At 45.4% G+C, this 8,043-nt stretch overlaps 1 protein-coding gene across 3 annotated transcripts in view; it reads left to right on the forward strand.

Moving 5' to 3' along the window:
• REPIN1 (replication initiator 1) overlaps positions 1-8,043 on the forward strand; it is a 31,931-nt gene that overhangs the window by 17,821 nt on the left and 6,067 nt on the right. Inside the window, exon 1 of one of the 3 annotated variants that reach the window (XM_038559673.1) lies at positions 2,054-2,192. The exons of the other annotated variants lie outside the window; for them this stretch is intronic. The gene's annotated coding sequence lies outside the window, so the exon portion shown is untranslated. Of the gene's footprint in view, positions 1-2,053; positions 2,193-8,043 lie in introns of those variants that run through there. 3 annotated transcript variants of the gene reach the window in all.

The raw sequence follows: 8,043 nt of genomic DNA on the forward strand, positions 1-8,043 counted from the left end.
TTGCCTTTTTGAGAATAAACATATGAATCTTGTATTTTATCTGGAAAAAAACATAAGAAATCAGGATGCATTTGTAATATTTTAATGTGGCAGGAAAAGAAACTTGGAATTTAATCAGTGGATGTAACTTAACATTAACATACCATTAACATTTTGAAACTTAGAATTACTCTTTCAAGAAAATTCAACAAACTAATAAAAGGATTTTGCATCCTAATGAAGTTCATTTCAGTCAGCTTCATGGATGCAAAAAATATTTTCCTAAATCAAAGTGGTTGAAAGGCAGATAACAGGCTGAATGTCCAACAGATCTCATGGGAGTCCATTAAGCCTCACTCAAGGATGCACCACGAGATGGAGATGGTGAGCGCAAGCTTGGTGCGTCACACTGCCAGTCCTCAGCCAGTTTTTTCAAATAACAGGCTGTGGGATTATTAATTCCACAGGAGGGGCAGAGGGAGATAGAGAATCCTACACGCCCAGCACAGAGCCCAATGGAGGGCTCAATTTCATGACCCTGAGATCATGACCTGAGCTGAAATGAAGAGTTAGAGGCTTTAACTAAGTCACCTAGGCACCCCAGGGATTATTTTTCTTAGATACTTGTGGTAGCCTGTAGTCGTTTTTTGATTCCTGGTTTAACCATAATAACTTTTAACTCCATCTGACCCATAAATCATGCTAATTTGTTGCCATGATTTTATCTACCACGCACACTCTATTAGAACTGTAAAACAGGGCAGGCACAGATAATAAGCAGCGTTTCCACCAGTGGAAGGCACTTAGAGTAGTTTAGATGCTGTGAAACTAAATACTTGCCAAATGTTAATCTTTTGGAATTCATTTTATTTTGTATATTATTTGTCAGATGTAGTAATTTAATGGAATGTTACTATATGGTAGTCAAACATGTCATATTACTGTGATTTCTAGATAACATCCCCAAAATAAACCTAAAATCGTGTTCAACAGGAAACTGTCTTCTCATGTGTTAAGACAGCTGAGGCAAACCACTCCTGAGAACATCTGAGGCCTCATCAGCCAACTGTGAAGGCACCAAATTTAACTGTGACCCAGATTTGGTCTTGGAGCTGCTGAGGAGGCTCTAGGTTGAAACCAAGTTTACATTCTGATTCACCACATGAAGTTATTTGAGAAGGGTCTGGGGAGGATTGAGCCAAGGTTGGAGGTAGCACTTTCGTTATATGGCGAATGTGTATGGATGGGCATTCGTGCATGGCCACATGTGCCACTAGCAAGAATGAAACACTTGAAAATACACCTGCTTCTAAAAAAAAGAAAAAGGAAAAAAAAAAAAAGAAAGAAAGAAAATACACCTGCTTCTGCTAAATTGCAAAGACCTCACAAAGATTCTGGTTAGAATTTTCTTGTGTCTCCAAATCAAGCTTGGCCTTCAGTAGATTTTAAACCAAGAAGGTTGGGCAGCCCCGGTGGCGCGGCGGTTTAGCGCCACCTGCAGCCCGGGGTGTGATCCTGGAGACTCAGGATCGAGTCCCACATCGGGCTTCCTGTATGGAGCCTGCTTCTCCCTCTGCCTATGTCTCTGCCTCTCTCTCTCTCTGTGTCTCTCATGAATAAATAAATAAAATCTTAAAAAAAAAAAAACCAAGAAGGTTTACACACAGGCTTCTAAATCCATCTTTCGCATTATGTTGAAGAAGACACAACCTGATGCCAGTCTGGAGTAGAAAAAAAGACATAGCATCATAATAATAGACGAAATTTGACCTTGAAAGGGTAAAAATGTAGATCTCTAGGTAAAGTCAAGTATCTTTTCTCTTGGCCAAAATAAGTTTGTTAGCTTTTCCTGGCAATGTAGGGTTCTGAGAGCAAATCATCAAGCAGTGGTAAACATCACCAGAACATCTCCTGCCACTGAGCAGCGGTCCCCCACAGAGCCAGAGGTTCCTCAAAAGTTCTCAAATTCCTGTCATTCTAGAATAACGTTCCAGATAAAAGAATATGTTGAAGGCGCTACTGCCTACAATCAAGAGTTCTTCAAGCAGGAGAGTCACAGTCTCAAGTTTGCCTCTAAATGTCTTCTTTGCCTCACACATACTGACTGGATATTTCTTAAGAGGAAAAGTGGAATTCTTCTCTCCCGGGAAGCTCCGTCAGACTCCCATCATCTGCTTAACAAGCAGGGAAGAGCGTTTGAAATTTGCTGGTAGGTAAGCGATGGTCCAGACCACTCCCTTGGCACCTATGTGGTTGGTGGAATCCAATTTGCTCCCCATTTCCTTATGCATTTGGCCCCGAGGCACTGAGTTCCTGCCACCCTGGACCTGATGCCTTTCTCCAGTCTGGCTGCAGTAGAAAAGACTGGCCAGATTCCTGCTTTCTCAGGTGACATGAGCTTTGGGCAACAGAAAAGCCAGGTAGGGGAGCCAGGAGGGGATGGGGTGGGGGTGGGTGGGCTGATAAGGACCCTAATCCGGGTTGAGAGCCGAACAAAGGATATGAGTCTGTGAATGTTACCTTATATGGCAAAGGGGCCTGCAGATGTGAGTTGGCTAAGAATTTAGAGATGGGGAGATTATGTGGGGGAACTAAAATTAAATACAAAATCTCCTACCGACGCAGGAAAACTCTCTGCAAAGGCAGGAGAGAAAGAAAACAGTTTTATTATCCAATAAGCATTAAAGCAGAAAGAGATGCATGTCCCAGGCAATAGGCTCAGAGATGAGGAAAGCAGGAAGAGACCTCCCCCTGTTACACAGCCCAGCAGACCAGCCCACTACTCACGGGCTCTCCAGGTACAGCCTGACCAGGCATCAGGCAAGAGGACTTCCCTGGTGCCACCGTTGGCCACCCATCATTCATCCACCTGGTGATTGGGGTAGCACCTGTGTTTGCCCATCGCCTTCATCCTAAGGAGGTTTTAGTGTCTTTAAGAAGCCACAGTAGGGGTGCAGTAGTCTCTCCTGTTTTATGGCAGGAGGCAGTTGTGCAGCTCAGAGCCGGGCACCTGCACAAGTCAGGTCTCTGCCCTCTGGTGAGTCACCATCTCCCTTGTAAACACCTCGAGGAGTGCCTCCCCCCCCCGCCCCGGGGCCTTGGAGAAAGGCCTGGGCTGTGAAGCTGGCGAGAGGCTCCTTTCCCAGTGCATCTCAAAGGGGCAGAGGAAAATTGACAATGACAACTTTCCTCAAGTAATGCTCTGAGGGAAGGAGTTGGAGGAGAAGCTCTATCTTGTTTGCACCAGGGAAAATTAGAACTTATTTTTCTTAGTTTTAATTTGTATTTGCCCTCATGGTTGGCCTGGATCATCTAGGTGGCCCCTACGTGTGATCACAGGTGTCCTCACAGAAGGGAGGCAGGGTGAGCTCTGAGTGCACCTGGGACAGATGTGACAGCTGAGGGGACATGCTGGCTTTGAAGACAGAGGCAGGGGTCCTGAGCCCAGGTGCACAGAATGCAACTCTAGCAGCTGTAAAAGATGAAGGGACCAGCTTTTCCCTGAGAGCCTCCAGAGGGAACACAGCCAGGGATGCCTGGGTGGCTCAGTGGTTAAGCACCTGCCTTTGGCTCAGGTCGTGACCCTGGGGTCCTGGGATCAGGTTCCACATTGGGGCTCCCTGCAGGGAGCCTGCTTCTCCCTCTGCCTGCGGTCTCTGCCTCTCTCTATGTGTCTCTCATGAGTAAATAAATAAAATCTTAAAAAAAAAAAAAAAAGAAAAGAAAAAGAGGGGCAGCCCAGGTGGCTCAGCGGTTTGGCACCACCTTTGGCCCAGGGTGTGATCCTGGAGACCTGGGATTGAGTCCCATGTCAGGCTCCCTGCATGGAGCCGGCTTCTGCCTGTGTCTGTGCCTCTCTCTCTCTCTCTCTCTCTCTGTCTCTCATGAATAAATAAATAAAATCTTAAAAAATAATAAAATAAAAATAAAAATAAAAAGAGAGGGAACACAGTCTGGCCAATGCCTCCAATTCTGCACCAACTGCCTTTGGACTCCTGGTCTCCAGAACTGGAAGAGAACGAATGTGTGTTGTCTTAAGCCACCAGGTTTCTGGTAATTTGTCACAGCAGCCACAGGAGACACCTGCCAGTGGGAGGTTCAGGAGGAGACAGGCTTCCTGGGAAGCACGTTTTTTGGAGGAGAGGGTACTTGAGCCTGAATCTGAAGAAAATGATGAGTGAACCCTCTAAAGTTCTGCAGGAAGGGTGGAACAGCCACTACAAAGCCCCCTGGGGGGACCGGGCTACTGTGGCTGGGTGGTGCCCAGCAGAGACAAATGTGGTCAGACCTCAGGGAACCTCAGAGGCCTCAGCTATCTGTGGGGTTCTCAAAAGGCCCTCTGCTGTGCTTCAGAGAGTAGGAGAGGCTGCGCAGGGCAGGCCTGGGGGCAGCAGGGGTACAGCTGGAAGGTGCCCAGACACAGGCCTCGCCGCCCTGGAAATCAGATCTCTACTTACCTGGTTTCCTTTGGACCAACCTTGTGCTTTTCCTTTCAGAAAGACAGACTCCTAGAACAACAGCAGGGTGTCTGGTGCAGCACTTTGTTGGGGGGGGGGGTAGCATTTGCTCTCAGTCTGGGGCTGCCCTTATGGGGGGTCTTGGCACACAGGAGGAGGAGCAGCACTGTGATCTTTTCCTGAGGAGTTTTCAGGCAACCTAGCAAGATCCGTTCATGGGAGATGCCACCCTGGGACATTGAGGGCTGCTTCCCCAACCCCCAGGTCTATGCCTGGGGGGCTCTGGATGGAGAGCTGGCAGCACCTGCAAAGGACTAGAGGGCCTGGCCTCCACCCAGCTGAGCGTGGGACCTTTCTACCTCCTCCTCACATGGCCCACAAAGTCCCAGAAGGAGGCTATGAGGGTTTCCCATCTGCCTTCAGGATGCTGTCTGAAGCCAGAGTTAACAATTGTTAGTTGCATCAGAGCGAAGTTCTCTCTTCTCTCTGGCTTCCTACTCTCCGGCTTTCCAACAGTCATCCATTCAAAACTAATCAACAAGTACTTGGTTTTATTTCATGTGAAGCACTACCCGAAGAAAGATTTCCATCGCTAAACCGGGCTTGGAAGTCCTCTCAACGTCCTTTCACACTGTGGGAAAACAGCATGGACCACTTCTGGGTGGCTCATGATGAGGCCCAGCACATGGCCCAGGGGCAGATGGCAGGCACTGACTCACTGTGTCAGGTGCACGGTGACTCCTGTGTGGAGGACTGGGACTGTGTATCTGTGAGAAGTGGATGCACTTTGCCCTCTTGCAGATACAGGACTGCTTCTAAGCTGTCCTCGGTCCTCTTCATAGAGGATTTCTGGAGACATTGTTCCCCTCATCCCCTGGTATGCCCACCTACTTTGCCATCTAATCCAGTAGTGGGGGACCAGGCACTGTTGGAGGGAAAGAGGGATCATCCCAGAACCTCTGTCAAGTTTTGCTGTCTGGTGGGTCCTGTACCCTAGATAGAGCAAGCATGCCAGAGCTGAGACAATCTCCATTGGGTTAGGCAGTTTGCCTGGTTGCTGTACCATACCCCCTACATCCTCCTCTAAGGCATATTGAAGGATGGAGTCCCAGGTACCTAACTTACCAAGGCCTAGAATTCCTGGCTGGCATAAAGGTATGGGAACCCCTCACAACTCCTGTGTTCATTTCCCTTCTGCAGAGTGAAAGCCCCATCATTTTCTTTGGCTATGCCAAAAGAGGAAGTTGCAACGGATGGTTAACTCCTGATTGGGTGGGAAGACACTTCTAGTGGGGACCAGAGAGGGAGGGACTTAGGTGAAGAGCCTTTTGGCAAAGAGAGACTGGTTACCAACAGATAAAGATCCTCTAGGGCTCAGGAAGGAGTTCCCCTTTGAGGGTGCTTGTGGGAATGTAGCATTGGATGTGCCACATTTATTCATGAACTGATAGATATCTCACAATTATTCTGTGCTGTGTCCAGCACTTGGTGCTTTTCCCACACATATCAACTTTAGTGGTTAAGAGTAGAGCTGGTTTCTTATCAACCCCTATCTAGCTGTGTGGCCCTGGTCCAATTCCTTAACCTGAGTCTCAGTTGTTTCATTTGTAAAATGAAGACTAGAAGGGTCTGTTTTCTAGGGTTGTTGGGAGAATTGAGATGTGTATGTGAAGGGTTTATCACCATATCTGACACCAGATAAGAACTCCCTACATATTAACTCTCCTTACTTAGTATTTAGGTAAAAATTAGGATATCTTAGAGGCACCTGGGTGGCTCAGTTGGTCAAGTGTGACTCTTTATTTTTTTATTTTTTAAGTGTGACTTTTTTTTTAAGATTTTATTTATTTATTCACGAGAGACACAGAGAGAGGCAGAGACATAGGCAGAGGGAGAAGCAGGCGCCATGCAGGGAGCCTGACGTGGGAGTCGATCTTGGGTCTCCAGGAGCACACGCTGGGCTAAAGGCGGCGCTAAACCGCTGACCCCCCGGCGCTGCCCAAGTGTGACTCTTTAAGAAGAATTTTTTATATTTTTTATGGGACACCTGGGTGGCTCAGTGGTTTAGTGCCTGCCTTTGGCCTAGGGCATCATCCTGGAGTCCCAGGATCGAGTCCCATATCAGGCTACCTGCATGGAGCCTGGTTCTTCCTCTGCCTATGTCTCTGCCTCTCTCTCTCTCTCTCTCTCTCTCTCTCTGTGTCTCATGAATAAATAAATAAAATCTTTAAAAAAAGAATGTTTAAAAATTATTTTATTCATGAGAGACATAGGCAGAGGTAGAAATAGGCTCCCTGCAGGGAGCCTGATACCAAGACTTGATTCTAGGACCCTGGGATCACAACCTGAGCCAAAGGCAGTTTCTCAACCACTGAGTCACCCAGGTGTCCCCTAAGTGTGACTCTTGATCTCAGCTCACATCTTGATCCTCAGGGTTGTGAGTTCAAGCCCCCGAGCTGGGCTCCATGCTGGGCACGGAACCTACTTAAGAAAAACAAACTAGAGTATCTTCTGAATGCACTGATAGACAAATCCATTTTTCTATAACCATCAAACTTGACATACATTGTGCCATATGCTGTGAACATATCTTCTGAGCACCAAAATTCATGATCTGACAAAAGTTTTCATGTTTGTGAATTTTATATAAAAAGTATAAAACTTATACATTTAATCTACAAATAGAAACCTTGACTGTGAAAGCTAAAGACCTGAACAAATGGAGGGACATGAGTCTTAAATCTCTTCAAACAGATTTTAAAATACTGACAAGAAAACTTTTAAAATAGTTGACAAATTCTAAAGTTTATTTGGAAGACTAAGTAAGTGACTGTAGCCAAGACATTTTTTTTCCTGGGGGGAAAAAAGGAATCTGTGTGCATTGGGAGTACTTACACTAGTAGATATTAAAACTTATTTTCTGTGATAAAAGTACACACGTAAAATTTACTTTGGGGTGTGGTGGCTGCTCTATATAAGACACCAAAGGCAGGAACCATAAAAGCCTTTTACTTTATAAGATATGAACCCACCAAACACTGTGAAATAAAACCAATCTCCCAGCTTTAAAAAATGGACAAAGCGAGCAAAGAGACATAAGTAAATTTACAAAAAGAAAAAAAAAAAAGAAGATACAAACAGGTAATAAATATGTGGGGAAAAAAAAGCCAGCTAACTAGTAATCTAGGAAATGAAATTCAAAACAATGAGAAATAATGACTTTAAATTTGAAAAAAATAGCCTGTGTTGTTAAGGATATGGAAAAATGGGCATTTCTCAAGGTAAAGCTAATAAATTTTCCTGGAAGATAATTCAGAAAAACATTTAAAAACATACACTTTGCCTTTGATCCATCAGTTCCCCTCTCCTCGAATTTTAAAACCAGGCATGTGCAATAAAGACGGAACTATAATGATACGGAGAAACAAGAAAGTTTACCGGTACATTTATGCAGCCGTTAAGAATCATGTCATAAGAGAATATCTAATAAAATGGGAGGAAATTCACAATATTGTTAGTGAAAAGGGAAGGATACGTTTTCACAACGCATTATGTCAAACATGCAGAGATAAAGCATAGGAAAAAAAACCTGGAGGGGACAGACCAA

The sequence above is a fragment of the Canis lupus genome, chromosome 16, assembly GCF_011100685.1.
Source record: "Canis lupus familiaris isolate Mischka breed German Shepherd chromosome 16, alternate assembly UU_Cfam_GSD_1.0, whole genome shotgun sequence".
Lineage (NCBI taxonomy): Eukaryota > Metazoa > Chordata > Mammalia > Carnivora > Canidae > Canis > Canis lupus.